The sequence below is a fragment of the Neofelis nebulosa genome, chromosome 5, assembly GCF_028018385.1.
Source record: "Neofelis nebulosa isolate mNeoNeb1 chromosome 5, mNeoNeb1.pri, whole genome shotgun sequence".
NCBI lineage: Eukaryota > Metazoa > Chordata > Mammalia > Carnivora > Felidae > Neofelis > Neofelis nebulosa.
Genome location: NC_080786.1, coordinates 10,511,691 through 10,532,340, shown reverse-complemented (window position 1 = coordinate 10,532,340; position 20,650 = coordinate 10,511,691). Strand labels below are relative to the sequence as shown.

Sequence of the window (20,650 nt, the reverse complement as noted above, 5' to 3'; positions counted from 1 at the left end):
CTATAAATACACAGGGAGAGGGCTGGAAGGATACCTACCAAAATGTAAATGGAAGTTATAAATGAAAGTGGAATTTGGGGGAATCTTTTTCCTCTTCTGTGTATTTGTCTGTATTGTTTGAATCTTTTGCACTGAACATATATTTTTCCCCCCAGATACAATGAGGTCATCTTTCACAAAGAAAAGAAGAAGAATCCAATGACCTCTACTTGTTCCCACACCTCATTTTAATCATCTCAGCAGTGCCCCCAAGTCTCCAAATTTCAGTTCTCCCAGTATGGCTTACATGTTTTTAGCTCCAGTCCTTCTCCAAACACAACCAAATGTAAAAGAAACAACACAAGGTATAAAAAAAAAGCGTCCTGGCCTGAGAGTAGGGATTCCAGTACCAAGCCTCGACTTCTCCCTAGGACTTCAGCCTCCACATCTGAAAAGGGAAGGATTGAACTAGTCAGAGGCTACAAACTCAGATGCCTGGAGGAACTAAGGGGAGACAGAGGAGAGAAGCAGGTGGGCTGGGGGGGTGGGGTGGGGTCTGCGCCCGACTGGCAGATAACCGCCCAGCCTGAAGGAGACACCACCACAGGCCTGGACTTTCCAGATCTTCCAATTTACTGAGAGGCCGGGAATCAGTTTTTTATAGGAAATCTGATTTTTGAATATTGGCAAACACATTTTGAAACATTCTGTGAATTCCTGAGAGGACACATTAACCTTCCGTGTGAATTCATGTGACAGCTAGTGCACCGCTTGCTGCTGGGTCAGATGCTCTGGAAGCGTCCTTGTTCCGCTGTCCTGGAGCCACTCAGGTGCCACCTAGTGACGGGGACTGTCATAGTCCCCAAGAAGGCCTTTGTGGAAAAGCAGTTTTTATTTTTTTTTAATTTTGTTATTTATTTATTTTTTAACGTTAATTTATTTTTGAGACAGGGAGAGACAGAGCATGAACAGGGGAGGGAGACACAGAATCTGAAACAGGCTCCAGGCTCCGAGCTGTCAGCACAGAGCCCGACGCAGGGCTCGAACTCACGGACCGCGAGATCATGACCTGAGCCAAAGTCGGCCGCTTAACCAACTGAGCCACCCAGGCACCCTGGAAAAGCACAGTTTTTAAAAATTAAGCAGATCGACTAAGAGGTCATTTATTTGTATGCCAAAATTTTATCTTACTAAATGTCCTCTCCAGTGTAACTAAAATACACCAAAACATGATTTACTCACCGCTCATTGGGAATACAGGATTACGAGGAGTAAAGAACTTTTATTAGTGACCACATCCAGGCACTGTTCTGTTTTAAAGTATTATTTTATTTAATCCTCATTATAATCCTATGGATGAAGTATGATTACTAACTTTTTTATCAATGGGGAAACTGAAGCCCAGAGAGATTGTGTAACTGACACAAAATGACACAGCTAATTCATGGGGGAGCTGGGACTCCAGCCCTGCCAACCTTAATCAAGAAGGTATGCTTTCACATTTTTTAAAATGTTTATTTATTTTTGAGAGACAGAGAGTGAGCGGGGAAGGGGCAGAGAGAGAGGGAGACATAGAATCTGAAGAAGCAGGCTTCAGGTTCTGAGCTGTCAGCACAGAGCCCGACGTGGGGCTGGAACTCACGGACAAAGAGATTATGGCCTGAGCCAAAGTCGGATGCTTAACCCCAGGTGTCCCAAGAAGGTTTGCTTTTAAAATAATTACTTTAAACTGAAATTAGTCTTTCCCCATAAATCCTCAGAAAAATGCAGAACTGGTCTTAATTTTGAAGCAAGGACTCATGGTTAGAGTTTTATAGGATTTGGCTTTTTGCCAAAAAAAAAAAAAAAAAAAAATCCCCCCAAACCCAATCTGGCTATCTGTACAAACTTGAAATTTGAAATACATAAGATTTCCTGGATTCTGACTTAGAATATCAAGGATATCTAAAATTTGTGGAGTTTCCCTAAGTATTTCATCTTTACTGTAATATAAGTTCATACAATGCCTTCAGGGCAGGGAGGGATAGAGCCCAGGTGCCCAATGGATGTGCTGTTATTTCTCCCATCTTGAAAATCCCTCTCAGGGACTCTTCCCCTTCACTGTTGTCCCAACTCACTGCTCCACTTTACAGAAGGGCATGGTATCAGTTCCTTTCCCCTCATTCTCTCTTAAACCCTCTTTAGATAAATTCTTGTTCCAATCACTGTCCAGAAATTGCCTTTGTCAAGGTCAACAATGATCTCCACATTGTCAGTCCAATGGCTATTGGACTCTATCTTTCTTGAACTATTGGCAAAATAGGACTTGCTCCTACCTCCTGGAAACACTTGTTTCACTTGGCTTCTGTGACTCCACAGTGCCCGGATTTGCCTCCTGTGTCCAGGGGTTCTCTCCCCGGTCCTTTTAGCTTGTAAATAATAGAGGCCTCCAGGGCCTGGACCTTGACCTGCTCCTCTTTTCTACACTCACTCTCTCATGGCAATCTCATCCACTCTCATAGCTTTCAATACCACTGCATGCTAATAACTCTCCAAGTATCTCTAGCTGAGACCTCTTCCCTGAGCTCCAGAACTTTGTGCCCAACCACCCACAGGACATCTGTATTTAAAACTGATATACATTTCAGTCTTATCAAATTCAAACTTAGCTCCTTACCTTCTATTCCAAACCTACCCAGCCTTCCATCTTTCACCTCTTAGTCTTTGGTTTGGCATCTTCCTTGACCCTTGTCTTTCTCTCATACAGCCTCCACCCCTATCCATTCTGTCACCAAATCCTGCTGGCTCTGCATTCAGAGTATGTTCAAGTACAACCATTTCTTACCACTTATGCTATCATCCTGACCTAAACCCCCATAAACTCTCACATGGATTATTTAATTAGGCTCTTTTCCAGTCTCACTACTTTCATTCTTGCCTCTTAAGGTCAGTTCTCATCATGGCAGCCAGAGGGATCATGTTAGAGTCATGTTAAAGTCCAATTCCTCCAATGACTTCCCATTTCTCTGAATGAAAGCTAATGGTGCCCAAGAGGCTTTGTATCATCTGGGCCCCCCTGTACTTCTTTACTTCATCTCCTAATACTCTCCCTTGCACACATGTCTCTCTAGACATTTGTCTTTGCTATTCCTAAAACATGCCAGTGTGGTTACATGTTAGGGCCTTTGCACCATCTGTGCCCTCTACCTGAAGTGATTTCCCCCCAGATATCCGTATGGCTCAGTCCTTTTCTTCTTCAAGATTTCACCCAACTGTCACCTTCCCAAGGAGGCCTAACCTGCCCACCCCATTAAAATTATAGTTCCATCCCACCCTCCCCCAAATATTTTTATCTCACTCTACGTTTTTGCTCATGGAAACTTTTCACCTCTACCGTACCGTGGAATTAGCTGTTTATTATATTTATTGTTTATTGTCTATCTCCTCCCACCTAGAAGGCAAGCTCTATGAGGGCAGAGATTTTTGTCTGTTCTGTTCTCTAATGTGTCTCTAATGTGCCCAGAATAGTACCTTCATCATTGGAAAAACCTACGTTAGGACTTGTTACATTATCTATAGTGAATTGCACCGTTACATTGTTTGGGATTATTTTGTGTTAGAATTATTAAATTGGTTAAGTGCAAAAACATAAAATACATTATAAAACATATCGTACAATATTTGTTACCCTGTTTGAGCATTTAAAAAATATATATGTGGGGGCGCCTGGGTGGCTTGGTCGGTTAAGTGTCCGACTTCGGCTCAGGTCATGATCTCACGGTCTGTGAGTTCGAGCCCCGCGTCGGGCTCTGTGCTGACAGCTCAGAGCCTGGAGCCTGTTTCAGATTCTGTGTCTCCCTCTCTCTCTGCTCCTCCCCTGTTCATGCTCTGTCTCTGTCTCAAAAATAAATAAACGTTAAAAAAAATTTAAAAAAAAAAAATAAAAAATATATATGTGTATATCTCCTCAAAAAAATGGTAGCCTGGGGGCGCCTGGGTGGCGCAGTCGGTTAGGCGTCCGACTTCAGCCAGGTCACGATCTCGCGGTCCGTGAGTTCGAGCCCCGCGTCAGGCTCTGGGCTGATGGCTCGGAGCCTGGAGCCTGTTTCTGATTCTGTGTCTCCCTCTCTCTCTGCCCCTCCCCCGTTCATGCTCTGTCTCTCTCTGTCCCAAAAATAAATAAAAAATGTTGAAAAAAAAAATTTAAAAAAAAAAAAAAAAAAAAAAAATGGTAGCCTGGGCCTTTCTTAATCTCTAAAGGACTCTTAAGAATTCTTGTGAGAAAGCGTTATTTTCTTGTGAGCCAAGTTTATGCCCATTGTAGTACTTGTAGTTTCCTAGACTTTACCTCAACCAGAATGGTTGTTATTGCTAGAGAACCCAGGATACTTTTAAAGTTATTTAACGCCCTTTTGACCATTTGAATTGGGTACCATGTGTCTGAATTATCTGATCAAAAAATAAATAGTAATTGTAAAAGTTTTACTTCCCCCTTTGAATTCTTAGTAATCTTCAAAGTCAACAAAGTAAGCATAGTTAATGCCAATAAATATTTGTCACTTGATCCCTGGTAGACTTATTAACAGTCCTGATGGCTTCTTTGGAAAAAAAAAAACACAACAGTCTTAGTGTAGAAATTAAATCTAGATATATTAGAGAAACCTCATGTCATAACCATGACTTAAAAAAATCTTTTAATCCAAAGTATAACAGACATAGGAGGGCATGTATTATAAGTGTAGAGTCTAGTGAATTTTTATAAACTAAACTCACCCACATAAACAACAACCAGATCAATAACCAAGATTTCCAGCACCCCAGAAAACCTTCCTCACATTCCCTTCCAGTCACTAACTCCCCCATGTGTACCCAGAACCAAGATTTCCAGCACCCCAGAAAACCTTCCTCACATTCCCTTCCAGTCACTGACTCCCCCATGTGTACCCATTCTCCTAACTTCTCACTGAATAGTTTTGCCTGGTTTTGTGTTTTATACAAATAGAATCATACAGTATATACTGTTTGTCTTTCATTTATTTTCCTCAGCATAATTCTTGTGAAATTCACCCATTTTGTTGTCTGTAGTTGTAGGCTGTGAATTTTCATTACTTTATGGTATTCCACTGCATGAATTTACCATGATTTATTTACTTGTTTGACTATTGATGAACAGTTGAATAGTTTTTAGTTCTACACTTTTACAAATAATACTTCTATGAATATTCTAGCTCACATATATTATGGATTGAATTGTGTCCTCCAAAAAGATATGTGAAATACTAACCCCATTCACGTTCCTGTGAATGTGACCCTATTTGGAAATAAAGTCTTTGTAGATGTAATCTGCAAAGTTAAGATGAGGCCATACTTGATTAGGGTGTAAGAAGAGTAGGAAAGATGCAGAGATGGAGAACACAGGGAGAAGATGGCCATGTGAAGACAAAGGCAGAGATTGGAGTAATGCATCTGCAAGTCAAGGAAAGCTAAGGATTGCAGGCCATGCCCAGCAACTAGGAGAAAGACAGGGGACAGATTCTCCCTCACAGCCCTGAGAAGGAACCAACCTGCCTGTACCTTGATTTCAGACTTCTAGCTTCCAGAACTGTGAGAGAATGGGTTTCTGTTCTTTTTAAAAAAATTTTTTTAATGTTTGTTTATTTTTGAGACAGAGAGACAGAACACAAGCAGGGGAGTGGCAGAGAGAGGGGGAAACACAGAATCTGAAGTAGGCTCCAGGCTCCGAACTGTCAGCACAGAGCCTGACACAGGGCTCAAACTCACAAGCGGTGAGATCATGACCTGAGCTGAAGTCCGACGCTTAACCGACTGAGCCACCCAGGCGCCCTGAGTGTTTTCTTATTATTAAGTTTTGAAAGTTCTTTATGTATTGGCTACAAGTCCTTTATCAAATAAGTGTTTTGCAAATATTTTCTTCTAGGCTATTGCTTGTGTTTTCTTTCTCTCAGTAGTGTCTTTCAAAGAGAGAAAAGTTTTAATTTTGAGATACTCTCACTTACCTATTTCTTGTTATGGATTAAGCTTTGTGGTTTGTATGTAAGAAATCTTTGCCTAGCCCAAAGATTTCTCCCCACTCTGTTTTCCCTGTGAACTTTTTCACTCTCAGTTTCTCAAAATCTTTTCCAATTATGTCAGAATGAAAACACATTTTTGACTGTATAATATTCTTCTACCCCAGGTTCAAAGAGAACAAAAGAATCCCAACTAAATGAACCACAGATTCAATTAATTGATACAACTAAGAATAAATTATGTTGACTGGAATTATTATCATTTGAATCTTAGCAATATATGAAATTAACTTCCAGATAGCAACTATATTAGGGCATCATGGTTGTACTAGACATTTCAGTTGCAATTGACAAAAACCCAAGCAAAAACAAAAATAGGAGATTTCTGGCTTTAAAAATATCTGGAGCTCAAACTGTGGCATCTCTCCCTGTCTCCAATCTCAGTTGGGCTTTCTTCTGGCTTATCCGTAGTCTCAAGAAGGCTCGGCCAAGTCATGACAAATATGGCATCTTTAGGCACCACACAGCAGTGGAGAAAGAGTGGTCTTAGAAAAACTGGCTTGCATTTTGGAGAGAAATAAAACCGGATCCCTACAGGGGCACCTGGGTGGCTCAGTCAGTTAAGCGGACTACTCTTGATTTCAGCTCAGATCAGTAACCTCAGGGTTCGTGCGTTCCAGCCCCACATCAGGCTCTGTGCAGACAGTGCAGAGCCTGCTTGGGTTTCTCTCTCTCTCCCTCCCTCTGCTTGTGTTAGCGCGCTTTCTCTCTCAATCTAAAGATGAATAAATGAACTTGAGAAAAAAAAGACTGGATCCCTACATAATACTGAGAAAGGGAAAGTGAAGGAACTCCATGAAGAAAAAAAAAGCTGTTTTTTTCTTTGCTCCTTTTCCTGCCTCTATTCCTGCTAGGACCTGCCTTACATATGTCTTCATGTATGTCCTCCTTGTAAAGGTCAAGGAGTTAATGATTTCTTTGGATCCTTCCAGAGCAATAGATACAGGACTGGGTGGAGTCCTCATGAACGTTGTCCGAGACCTCTGACTGCAAACACCTTGAACACCAAGACCCCCGGGCTCTAGGCATAAGTGACTTATGGAGGACACCTGAGCACTGGTCCTTGTTCGACCAGTTCCTGGATGCCAGAGAGGATACGTACACCAGACCACCATCTTCAGGGAACACTCTAGACCCCCAAGCAAAGATGAGACTCTCCTGCATTTGCTTTCTGAGTCTCTCAGATGCTCTGTCTGTATCTGCCCTCTCTGTGTCATCAATAAACTCTCACTTCCTGCTGGCTCGCATTTGATTTCCATCCTCAGGGATCTTCTTGGCTGGTTCTGGAGGATCCCCTCTGGGTCCTCGGACCTGGCCTGCCACATCAATGCCACATACACATGTGAGCTCCAGATGGATTAAAGACCTTAACATGAAAATGATATATAAAGTTAAAATAAATGTAGGAAACAGTCTGTATCATGAAGGACTTCAATGAAACTCGGAAGTACAAGCCATAGGAAAAAAAATGGATGAAACTAGGGGCGCCTGGGTGGCTCAGTCAGTTGGGCATCTGACTCTTGATTTCAGCTCGGGTCATAATCTCACCATTTGTGAGTTCAAGCCCCAAGTCAGGCTCTGTGCTGACAGCTCAGAACCTGCTTGGGATTCTTTGTCTCTCTCTCTCTCTGCTCCTCCCCTGCTCATGCAGGCTCTCTCTCTGTCTCTCTCCCTCTTAAAAATAAATAAATAGGGGCATCTGGGTGGCTCAGTCAGTTAAGTGTCCGACTCTTGATTTCAGCTCAGATCATGATCTCATAGTTTGTGAGTTTGAGCCCCACTCTGCATTGATGGAACAAAGCCTTCTGGGATTCTCTCTCTCCCTCTGTCTCTACCTGCCACCCACCACTTGTGTACTCTCTCTCTCTCTCTCAAAAGTAAATAGATAAACATTTTAAATAAATAAATAAACTTAAAAAACTGATTATGTTCAATGAAGAACAGTATGGAAAAAATTAACAGAAAAATAAAATGGGAAAATATAGTTGTAGTGTCTAAAACTGATAGTTGAATAATATCTAAAATGTACAATAGACTCTTTCAAATCAACAAGAAAAAGAGGAACCCCAGCAGGAAAATAAACAATTTCTAAGAGACAAAACCAAGCAGGCTAACAGACATATGCTGGGATGCTCAAATTCAGTAGGAATTAGAGAAATATAAAGTAAAACAGCACTGAGATTTCACTCTACACCTTTTAGGCAAAAATTAGAAAGATGCATAATGCCAAGTGTTGGTGGGAATTGGGGTATAGGATCTTACAGGCCCCGCTGGCAGGAGTGATACAGAAATTCTGGAGAGTGATCAGGCATTTCTTAGTAAAACTAAGAATATGCATACCCTGTACCACAACATTTATCCCTGGTTATGTGTCCCAAAGGAATCTTCCTTACTGGCCCATATGGGAACGTGGATGAGAGTGTTGATTATCATCTGATTTGTGTTGCCGGGTAACTAGAGACGGTCTGAGTGTGCACGCTGTGGGAGTGTGCAGGAGAAATGGCGGAGGACCAGGCACCTGCCCTGGGGCAGAAAGCGAGAGGGACCCGGTGGTAGTGTCAGGTTACACTTAACTGACAGCAGGTTTCTGCAGCAACTGCCCGGAAGAAAAGAGAGGACATGGGGCGGAAGAGCTGGACGGCCACTGCCTATGGTCGTCAGATTTAGCAAATTGTGGTGAATTTGTTTTCATCTGTGAGAATGTACTCAGAGCTGTGAACTTAAAAAAAAAAAGCACCAGGAGCTTGTTCTCCCGCTGCTTGCACAAGCCTTCACAGAAAGAGCAGCGATGGGTGATGCCTGCACAGAGGCTACAGCTTCCTCAAGCTCCATAAGCAGCCAGTGAATTCCCAGGATGCCAAGACCCTGTAGGAAGTTCCTGCTTCCATAAACCAAGACAGAAGTGCCTGCTGACTGTCGCCAAACAATGAAATTTCGAGTAAATTAAAAAAAAATTTTTAATGTTTATTTTTGAGACAGAGAATGAGAGAGAGAGAGAGAGAGAGAGAGAGAGAGAGCTCGAGTGGGGGAGGGGCAGAGAGAGAGGGAGACATAGAGTCTGAAGCAGGCTCCAGGCTCTGAGCTGTCAGCACAGAGCCTGACGAGGGGCTCAAACCCATAAACTGTGAGATCATGACCTGAGCAGAAGTCAGATGCTTAACAGACTGAACTGCCCAGGCGTCCCTCCACTGAGTACATTTTAAAGATCTAATAGGCTTTATTCAGTGATTCATGCATCAGGCGGCATCCCATCTAGAGAACAGGAGCTCCAAGGAGCTGAACGAAATGAAAAACTTTCATAGGCAGAAGGGGGTGAGACGAGGAAGTTACTAGTGAAGAGTGGATTGTTTGCTGCAAGGTCACCTTCCCTTGGGGGATCCTTGGGGGTGCATCAGGCTGATTGCCTCTCTAGTGCCGACCAGGTAATTCCAGATTGTCCGATTTAAGATTCTACTCCTGGAAGAGGCTGAAACTGTAACTAATTTGGGTAATAGGTCTCAATTTGGTGACATGGGCTTAGCACAAATGATGCCATATGGGGCCTGTTGTCTCTCTTTTTTTTTTTTTTAACACCATCTATGATGCTCTAACTAGTGATGTTGGGGTCTACCCTCCTTGTATTTCTGGATATTAAAAGCCAACCTGTTGATGAAAAGGGCGAACTTGCCTGAGTTTGAATCCACTCCACCTCTTACCAGCTGTGGCCTCTCTGTGCCTGAGACATCTCATCTGTAAAACAAAGATTAGAACACAACTGCATCAGAAGGCTTTTAGTGGAGAGTCACGAGTTAATTGTGTAAAGTATTTAACCCATGTCTGGCACTTAATAAGGGATAGAAAAAATACCGGCCACTATTATCAAGGCCACTTGGGATTTCTCCCTCTTGGTCCAGGTGAACCCAGATCTATTTTATATCTACTAACACCACCTACCTTTGGTAAGAGTCCCGTTTCATGCGTGCACATGGAGTCAAGTCCGGCTGCCATCCTTGGATGGGAGGAAAAACGAGTCCACTTCTAGCTCTTGAGGATTTAACAAAGCTAGAAGCTGTTGTCTTTCAAAAATTCCCCCAGGGCAACATATAAAAATGCTGTAATTAATATTGCTTTCAACAGCAACAACAATAACAACAACAAATGGAGAAGCTGAAGCACCAGAGTGATATAAATAATGAAACTGACACCACTGGCTCCTGGGAGGTGAGATTTATTTCATTTTTTCTTTTATTATTATTATTTATAAATGCTTATTCATTTTTGAGAGAGAGAGAGAGAAAGACAGAGAGAGAGAGAGGGACAGGGGATCCCAAGAGGACTCTGTACTGACAGCGGAAAGCCCGATGTGGGGCTCCTGACTCACCAACCAAGAGAGAATGACCTGAGCTGAAATCTCAAGACCTGACGTTCAACCGACTGAGCCACCCAGGCACCCCAAGGTAGGTGAGACTTCAACCCAGGCATTTTGGTGCCACTGTTTCTAGAACTGACGTTCTGCTGCCTGTGCCTCTGTCCTTCCCAGGGCCCTGCTGTCTAAGGCAGGGCAGGAGGGTGAACGTATCCTCAGGCTTTTGCCTTTTAATTGGCAACATGTGGAGCTATGAAGGCCTCCAAAGCCCAAAGGAATGAAGCTATATGGATATAAATAGTGGGCAGTGGTATTAAGATTTTAGGCTTAAGCACTCAACCTGGCAACATCTTCCTCCTAAAAACATTGTCCCAACAAGCATCCCCCTCCCTCCCAGTTAAGACTACTCAATAATAATGATAATAAGACCAAACATGACAGAGTGCTTACGAGATGCCAATCCTGTACTAAGTGCTTCACATGTGTTATCTCATTTAATCGGCTAAACAATCAGCAGGGTCCTGTTATTACCCACACTCCCATTTTTCAGATGAGGAAAATAAGGCTTGGAGAACAGACGTTAAGGTGGCTAGGAAGCTGCTGAGAGATCAGAGGAGCCGCATCACTAGCTCCTGTAACATTTTATTTTCCAGAATGCCTCCTGAGGCACTAGCTTCACCATAAATCTGCACCCAACTATCGCCAAGACCATAATAGTAGGAAGTCAAATGATGGCCTTAATAAAGACATCGAACACATAATTTTATGTTTCCAAAGCTGTATTTGCTCTAATCTGCACCAGAGTGGGAAGGAAGAAATAGTGTTAACCTTCATTAGTCAGTCCTCCCCCACCAGCCTGATTCAGCCCCACAAACAATAGATATAATTACACTGAACAATCGTGTGTTTATTTCCACGTCTAGACACAGAGCTCACATTTGAAAACAAAAGAGAACCGAAAAGAGAAAGCATCCTGCTGCTTTTTAATTCTCTGTGTCAAACTTTTTCTCAGCCTGGATGCTTCTCTTGTGATCAGGAGATATATATAGTTAGAGAATCAGGACTTTCCGAGAAAGTCTTTTTGGAGAGGAATTGGTGTTAGGAGTCAGACAATAATATATTTAAACAGCCTCTAGTCTGAGTAGAAACAAATCATTTTAAAGACCGTGAATGGATGCTAAAACTAGTGAGTGAAAGTTTGATGAAGAATAGGGTATTTACATAGTATCAGAGTTCTCCTCACAAATTATATAGTGATTATAAATGGAGAAGAGCAAAGTGACCATGGCAAAGCGTGGCAGACACTAACTCTATCAAGTGACCCAAGTTAACGTAACCAGTGTCGGGACAAACCAACATCGGGAAAACACATCAGGTGCCTCCCTGAGACAGAGACACCATTTCCTCCCAAATGCATAATCTGAATCTAATCCTGAAGAAACTTCACATAAACTCAGATTGAGGGACATTTTACAAAATAACTGGCCCGTATTCTTGAAAAGTGTCACTGTCATGAAAGACAAAGACTGAAGAACTGTTTTCAGACTAAAGACGTATGAACTACAACCGAGTGGTTTTTACTATATTCACAGAGGGTGCAACCATCACCACTCTCTGATTTCAGAACATCATTACCACCCTAGAAAGAAACTCCCAAACCCCTTGGCAATCACTCCGCATCTCCCCTCCCTCCCTCCCTGCCAGTGCCTGGCAACCACTGATCTACTTTCTGTATCTGTGGATTTGCTATTCTGGACATTTATGAACAGAATTCTACAACATGTGGTCTTTTATGCCTGGCTTCTTTCACTTCGCCTGTGCCCAAGGCTCATCCATGGTGTCACAATTATCAGGACTTTCTTCCTTTTTATGATCAAATGACGTTATGTTGTGTGGAGAAGCCATATTTGGTTCATCCGCTCATCACTTGACAGACGTTTATGTTGTTTCCATTTTTTGGCCGTTATGAATAATGCTGCTATGAACATTTATGTATAAGTATTTGCCGGAACATAGGTTTTCAGTTCTGTTGAGTATATATCTAGGAATGCAACTGTTAGGTCCTATAGTAACTCAGGTTTTGAGGAACTGCCAGGCTGCTTTTGAAAGTGGCTACACCATTTTACATTTCCTCCCCAAATGTACATTCCAGTTTCCCCACATTCTCACCAACATTTGCCTTGTCTGTCTTTTTATCACAGCCATCCTAGTGGGTGAGAAGCCGTATCTCTTTATGGTTTTGATTCGCCTCTCTCTAATGACTCATGTGCTTATTGGAGATTTGGATATCTTTGGAGAAGTTTCTGTTCATATCCTCTGTCCATTTAAAAATTTTTTAATGTTTATTCATTTTTGAGAGACAGAGCCCGAGCGCAGGAGGGGCAGAGAGAGAGGGAGACACAGAATCTGAAACAGGCTCCAGGCTCTGAGCTGTCAGCACAGAGCCTGACGCAGGGCCCGAACCCACAAACTGCGAGATTGTGGCCTGAAGTCAGACGATCAACTCGACTGAGCCATTCAGGCTCCCCTCCTCTGTCCATTTTTAAATTGTCTTTTTATTGTTCTTTTATTGTTGAATTGTAATAGTTCTTTTTATATTCTGAATACTAGACCTTTCCCAGATAAATGATTGCAAATATTTTCTCCCATTCTGTGCGTGGTCTTTTCGTTTTCTTGATAGTGTCTTTCCATGTACAACAGTTTTTAGTTTTGATGAAGTCACATTTATCATTCCCCCCCCCTTTTGCTGCTGTGCTTTAAGCGTCATATCTAAGAAATCATTGCCTAATCCAAGGCCCAGAAGATGTGTGTCTACGGTTTCTCTTAAGAGTTTTATAGTTTTATCTTCTTTGGATTTTGAAGGCAAAACTATACCATATCTGAGTGTGCTACTCCAACCCACTGGCTGTAAAGAAGTCAGTTTTGAGTGGGCTCTCCCAGCAATAAAACACTATGCAGCAAACCCAGGCTGTGGTATAAGCCATCCTGCCACTTGGTCCTTTTGTCATAACACTTGAATATTCTTTGCTAAGTAAAAGTACCAGACGGAGCCTCCAAGGTGGCCACAGTAGGAACATCATAGCATGGATGGTTACGGTTTTGGAGCAAAGCCATGCCCTCTTATGCTCTTAATTGTTCTTCTTTCCAGGAAAGGTTTCTCATTTGCTACTAAGCCCTGATAGAAGCTGAATGTTTGACTATGGGAAATCAAGTAAGCCTACGAACTGGATGCTCTGATCAGCCAAGGCATGAGGTCAGTCACATGCAGCATCAGTCCGTGGTCAGAGGGTGGTGGTCTACGTGAGGTCAGACTGAAGCGGGTCTAGAAGGCATAAACAAGATGTGTAAGCAGGTGGCTCACACCTGGTCGACACCTGTTCCTCCTTCGACACCTGCTCCTGCTGCATTGCTGCCCCTGGGTCAGTCCACACCCATTGCCTCATGGAGAGTTTCCTAGGAGCAGCTTTGGAGCAAGAAAAAGCTCATTCTTGGTTTACAGATTGGTCTGCACAAAATGTTGACTAACAGCTGCTGTACTGGACATTGCAAATATATCTGTCATTGCAGAAAGTGTATTAGTGCTGGCTAGATCTGGCTGATTGCATTCTTCATGGTGTATTTAACATTTTCCTTTGCCAACTCCTATAGTTGGGTCTAGAGGTTCAATTTGCTTTGTGTTTGGTTTTGTTTGTTTGGCCAGACTACTTCATGAATCGTATTGTCTTCTTCAACTAGCAGGCTCGTAATGACTGGTTGCCCCTCTTGTCATCAGCTGCTGTTAATCAATAATAGATCCATTATTCCATTACGCTCTGAAAATCAGTGATATTCTAAATTTGTCATTTCTTCTTGATGTATTGGCTGGAATACCTCTATACAGAACACTTCCTCTCATATACCTCACTTCCCCAAGTAGAGGTACTGGAAAGACAACATACATAGCTGATTCTTTACTTTTATTTTCAAGGTTTCCAAATGAATTTGTTTCCTAACGCTTTGCAACAGTCACCAAATAATATTTTGAGTGCCACTGTGGACTTGGGCATTTAATTTATTTTATGTGTTTTGATCCGTTGAATTTTTAGAGGCTCAGATTGTCTTTTGTTTGACCCGTGCCTCCTCTTTACTTTGGCTCCTGAACACTTTTGACATCAATCTCTTTGATAACTTCCTTACTAGCTCATCTGACAAGATGTTCCAGGCTTATTTTATACCTTGTATTTTTTATCCCAGAGTTGGAAGCAGCCATTTCCTTCAAAGAGCCTTTATTTCCCAGTGGGAAATGGTCTTTGAAAGCCACGCTCTGGGTCTAGGGGGTGCTCATTTGTTTCTAGACCCTTTGAATGGGCAGACCTAGGAAATACAGAATAGAAATACCAACAACCTCAGAAAAATGCACTAGAACTTTGGGAAGATGGTTGACAAGAGAAGGAAATGCAGGTGTCTTGTAAGCATATGAAAAGAGGCTCAATCTCATTTGTAATAATAGATTATTAAACTGATCCTGACATACAATTTCTCATCTCCCATATTAACAAAATTCAAAGGTTTGACAACACACTCTTGGCAAGGCTGTGCTGAAACAGGCACTCAGATCTTGCTCATGGAAATGCAAACTGGTAAAGTCCATATGGAGGGAAATTTGTTCAGTAAAATTACATAGGAGTTTACTTTGTGCCCCAGTAATCCAACTTGTGCGACTCTCAGAATACTCTGGCAAAAATATGAGCAGACATAGGCATGAAGCCACTCACTGCACACAAAAGATGAGAAACCACCCAATGTCTGTAAGAGAAGGCAGGATACATCTATATGATGGAGTGCTATGTGGCTATAAAAAGGAATGAGAAAGATTTCTGTAGGCGCTATGAAATGATATCTAAAACATATGATTCCACACAAAAAAGAGAAGGAAAGAAATGTGTAGAGTATGCAACATCATATCTATGTGGAGGGAGAGCCTCAAATATACATGTACAAAAATATACATATGTGTGACACACACAAAAATATTTGGTCTCTGCCTTCGGGTCCTGACACAGAGCTCTCTTAAAACTCCTGTAATTTTCTGAGTGATGGGGGTGACTGGAGTGTCTTTTACAGAGCTCCTAAATATCCTGGCATTTCCTGGTAGGAGAGCCTTTTGTTTTAATGAGGCAACTCTTGGTGGGCTCCCAGTCAGCTTTAGGATGGGGGCTGGTCAGACCAAGCCATGCCAGATCAAGACCAAGCCATGATCGGAAGCTTGGAACTTTCAGCCCCACCCCCTCCTATCCCCTCTGGAGGGTAGAGGGGCTGGAGACTGAGTTAATCGGGCCTCAGTGATGAGGCCTCCATAAAAATCCCTGAACTATGGGGTTTGAGAGCTTCTGGATTGCCGAATACATTCACCTGGGAGGAGGGTGGTATATCCCAAACTCCATGAGGACAGAAGTTCCTGCACTCAGGACCCTTCCAGATCTCATCCTTTGTATGTCTTCTTCTGGCTGTTCACCTATATACTTTGTAATATCTCTTACAATGAGCTGGTAAACGTACAAAATGTTTCCTTGTGTTTTGTGACCCATTGCAGCAAATTACCTAACCCGAGGGGTTGGGATCTGTAAACCCCTGACTTTGTAACCAAGTCAGACAGAAGGTGAATAGCCTGGGAACCCATTACTTGTGACCAATATTTGAAGAGAGTCTAACACTCTGGGTAGTAAGTGATAGGATAGAATGAAATTCTAAAACACCATGTTGGAGTCTGGAGACTTGGAAAATTTGTTGGCGTGGGGGGAAAACACTCACACATTTAGCGTCAGAAATGTAGCCGGTAGAGACACATTTTTTAAAATTTAAATTATTTTTTTAAATGTTTATTTTTGAGAGAGAGTGTGCGTGGGGGAGGGGCAAAGAGAGAAGGGGACAGAGGATCTGAAGTGATCTGCATCCACAGCATCGAGTCCCATGCGTAGTGCTGAAGTCGAACTCTTAACCTGAGCTGAAGTCGGAGTCCTAACGACTGAGCCTCCCAGGGGCCCCCAGTGTTTGTTTGTTTATTAATATGTCAGTACATACTCAAATACGTATGTCAGTATATAGTCAAATCTAGAAAAAACACAAGGCTCCCTCATTTCTGACTGCTGAAATTACTGAGAAATAGCGCCTCTCTGCTGGGGATACCTTGCTGATAGCAAAGAAACGTGAAGTAGATGTGGTCCATTTGGAGACAGTGGAGGAACAGACCGTATAGGAATGAAGCCATTTGGGAAGAAAAAGCGATCAAACGGAGAGATCATAACCCACATCTTCTGGAAAACTAAATCTGGTCAGTTCAACCTCTACACCTTTCTCGATCAAGTGAACCAATATCCCACAGCAAAATAAAGGTAAGTGTGACACAACAAACCACGCACGAATTCCCCTATGCAGGTAAAGGTGGAGGAGTGTGGACTGGCTTTGGCAGGACCTGCGTGGGGGGGCGGCTGGGGTGGCCTCCAGTAAGAGACACCTGGGAGCCTGGCTGACCAGTCAGCCTGGGAACCTATTCTGCAGTCAGTCCAAATGAGGACTGCCGGTCGCCAAGTTCAAGCTGCCGTCTCAGGAAAAGTTTCCCGACGTGGGCTTCGTCTTCCATGGCCGGGACATGCTGGGGGTTCTGGACCCACCGGAGCTCCGACGGCCGGAGGGGACTGGCTGTCCTTGGCAGGCTGAAGGGATGCCTACTGACTATGTGCCAGCCCCAGGGTTCAGGGGGGCCGGGGACCTGGAACAAGGCAAGGGTCTGGAAAGACCAGGTCACAGGGGGTCGTTGGGCGTACAGGGCACCCGTGTGATGCAGAGTGCCACTCGACACCAATGGGCACGGCCCCGCCCAGGGCAGAGGTGGAGAAATCTGAACTCTGGACTTCCCTGGCAGGGTGGGGCCACACACAATGATATTGGGGTTCCCTGGGATGCGAGACGCCCCGGAGGGCCTTGAGGGCTGGAGGAAACCTGGAGGCAATCGAGCAGCTAGTCCAAATGGGGACTGAAAGTCCCCAAAGGTCTGGAATATAAGCCCTGAGGTGTGTGGGCTCTGGATGCCCCGAGGCCATTTAGGCGTTTGGGGTCCTGCAAGTTCCACAGGGTGTCTGGGTTGGCCTTCCCTGAGACACGGGGAGCCTTGATGGCTGGGGGGAGCCCGGGACCCCATGAGGCAGACACTTGCTGGCTTGAGCTCCCTGCACCCTGAGACCACACGAAACAGGCGGTGGGTCAGTCCAGGAGTTTCCTGGGCCTGGGGCTCCCCCACCTTCCCCCGGGTAGCCCAAGGCCGGTCCCAAGGGCTGGTGAGTGGACTGCGCACGCGCCGCTGGCAGCCTGGGTCGCGTGAGCCCCGGGACCTGCAACAGGGCTGATGGAGGCAGAGGCAGGGGCACAGGAGACGGCTATCTGGATACCCGGTGTCTGCCTGGTGCCCTGCCTCCTTTGACAGCAAAGCCCACATTCGCCCCTGAAGGCAAGGCCGGAGGAAAGTGGGTCGCCTTGCCGGGGAGGGGGCCTGGACCACTGGCCAGGACTTCCAGCAATGGGAGACACCTGGAGCCTTGGTTGCTGAGAAGCCAGGCCCTATCACGTAGCTAGCCCGAGTGGAGCCTGAGTGTGGCCGGTTGAAGGCTGCCCGTGGCAGAAGGAACTTTAGAGTTGAGGTTTCTTCGCTGGGAGGCCATGTAGGTGTTTTGGGGCTCGCCCCAGCTCCGTGGGCCTGCAGGACCCAGGTTGCCCTGGTGGGGTCCTGGGGCCTTTACTGCGCAGGCGCAAGCGGCCTGCTTAAAGGGCATTGCGAGCGAGACCTGGGTCAGGGCAAGGGTGTGGAGAGGCCTTGGCCCATTTGGGGGGCTGTCCGGGCCTCAGCGCATTTGCCTACTTCCGCGTCCTCCATTACGCATGCGCCTCCCCCCTACACAGAGAGCTGGAGGAGGGTGCGTGCGTGGGTAGCCTTTGGCAGGACCTGCCTGAAGGGCCGCTTGGCTGGCCTCCGTCCAGAGACGACACCTGGGCCCTGGGCGACTGGTCAGCGTGGGACCCGGTCAGACAGCCTAGGAGGATGGGGTGTGCCCGCGGCCCATGTGAAGCTGCCACCCCCGCAAGACTTGGGGGCAGGGAGGCTGCCACGTCTCTGAGGGCGATGAGGCCGGTTGTGGACCCAGCCGAGCTCCGGTGGCCCGGACGTTCCCCGCTGGCCCGAGCAGGCTGATGGGGTGAGTGCTGCCTACCGACGGACGGGCCCGCGGGCACGGTTCAGGGGAGCCAGAGACCTGGAGCCAGAGGGCAGGAATGCGGGCAGACCCGGTCACGGGAGCGGGCTGTTGCTGGAACCAGTCACGTGCCTGAGTCCAAGCGCGACAGTTCAGCGGGGCCCACGTCGTCCCCGTCCCCAACGCCCCCCGCCCCCAACTCGCGCCCAGGGCGGAGCCGGGAGAGCCCGGGCTCCCTTCCCGCTGGCGGCTGGGGGCGGGGCGGAAGGGGCCCTGGAATGGCACACACCTGGGACCCCAGCGGTCGGCCAAGCCAAATGGAAACTGCCTGTTGTCCATGTCATCGTGCCGCCTCGGCCGCGCAAAGCGTTGGCCGCCGTGGGCTCCCTGCACCCCGAGTCCAAGCGAGCTGGTTGGAGCCCTGCGCCCCCTGCCGCGCCACACGCGTCCTGTCTGGCCCCTTGTTGGGAGGCCTGGCGCGCCCCCTGCCGCCCGAGGCCGGCGCGCCAGGTGTGGCCGGGGCACTGCCCTGGCGCTCGGAGGCACGTCAGGGGGGCCAGGGAGCCCTGGACCCGGAACAGGGCCGCCGTAGGGCGAGGCCAGGGTGCCAGGAGCCAGGCCTCCGCGGGGAAGCGGGATTCTGCCCGGCTCCAAACCGTGTTTGACCCCAGGGCGCCTGTACTGCCCCTGAAGGCCAGGCTGGAGGAAAGACGACTACCTTGGGAGAGCCGGGGTTGCGGGGGGAGGGGGGGCCTGGGCGAGTGGCCCGGGCTTCCCGCAGCAGGAGCCCCCGGGGGCCTCGGTTGCTCTGGGCGCCAGGGCCCCTATGGGGGAGGGAGCCAGTTCCCATGGAGGCCGACCGGGGCCCGCTGAGAGCTGTGGCCATGGCGGTGGCAAGAACTTGAGGGGCAGCTTTTGTCTGGCAAGAGGCTATGCAGGTGCTCTGGGAGCTGCCCCGGTTGTCCAGGTGCCCGAAGGGGGCTGCCGCGGTGCGGTGCGTGCAGCACTTGCTCAGGCCAGGCAGGTTCAGGGGAGTCGGGGACCCGGACCCTGGCGGGTGTGTGGAGAAGCCCTGGGGTGGCATCTGCCCTGGGTGGGTGGCAAAAGACACCTGCCGGCTTCCAAGGGCTGAGGGGCACAGCCGCCCTTCCCCCTCTAGGTAGAGCTGGAGTTAGTGTGGACTGCCCACGGCCCTACCTTCTCGGAGGGCTGCCAGGGTAGCCTCCAGAAAGAGCCTGGCTGACCAGTCAGCCTGGGAACCTATTCTGCAGTCAGTCCAAATGAGGACTGCCGGTCGCCAAGTTCAAGCTGCCGTCTCAGGAAGTTTCCCGACGTGGGCTTCGTCTTCCATGGCCGGGACATGCTGGGGGTTCTGGACCCACCGGAGCTCCGACGGCGGGAGGGGACTGGCTGTCCTCGGCAGGCTGAAGGGATGCCTACTGACTATGTGCCAGCCCCAGGGTTCAGGGGGGCCGGGGACCTGGAACAAGGCAAGGGTCTGGAAAGACCGGGTCACAGGGGGTCGTTGGGGGTACAGGGCACCCGTGTGATTCAGAGTGCCACTCGACACCAATGGGCACGGCCCCGCCCAGGGCAGAGGTGGAGAAATCTGAGCTCTGGACTGCCCCTGGCAGGATGGGGCCGCACACGATGATGTTGGGTTCTCTGGGATGAGAGACACCCTGGAAGGCCTTGAGGGCTGAAGGAAACCCGGACACCATCAGGCCAAATGCGGACTGAAAGTCTGTGTCCTTGTTACCTGATTCGCAGTTAATGTTAGGGATTAATGTGTTTGAGGAGCAATATTGGTATACCTTGTGAACGGCCCTAAACCAGATTTATCGGCTTCCTTTGTTATATTCTTAACGGGATTGAAGGTGCAATTTGGACACCTGTTAGTGGGTTTGGGACTCTGGATTTCATTTATGAACTTCACTCCTGAAGGACTCATCCAGAGGAGCAGGTGTTCCTATGAGGGAAGTATGAGCCCTAAGCCTCATCTCAGACTGCTCTGGGAAATCCCAATAATTAGTAAA

General features: G+C 46.6%; 1 long non-coding RNA gene across 1 annotated transcript; it reads right to left on the bottom strand.

The window, feature by feature from the left end:
• Window positions 1-4,587: 4,587 nt before the first annotated feature.
• On the bottom strand, window positions 4,588-9,794 carry LOC131511683 (uncharacterized). The gene is made up of 3 exons (XR_009261669.1): window positions 9,690-9,794; window positions 4,860-7,413; window positions 4,588-4,784 (listed from the first exon to the last, which is right to left on the bottom strand). It is a non-coding gene; the product is annotated as an uncharacterized LOC131511683 (long non-coding RNA).
• Between the last annotated feature and the right edge of the window lie 10,856 nt (window positions 9,795-20,650).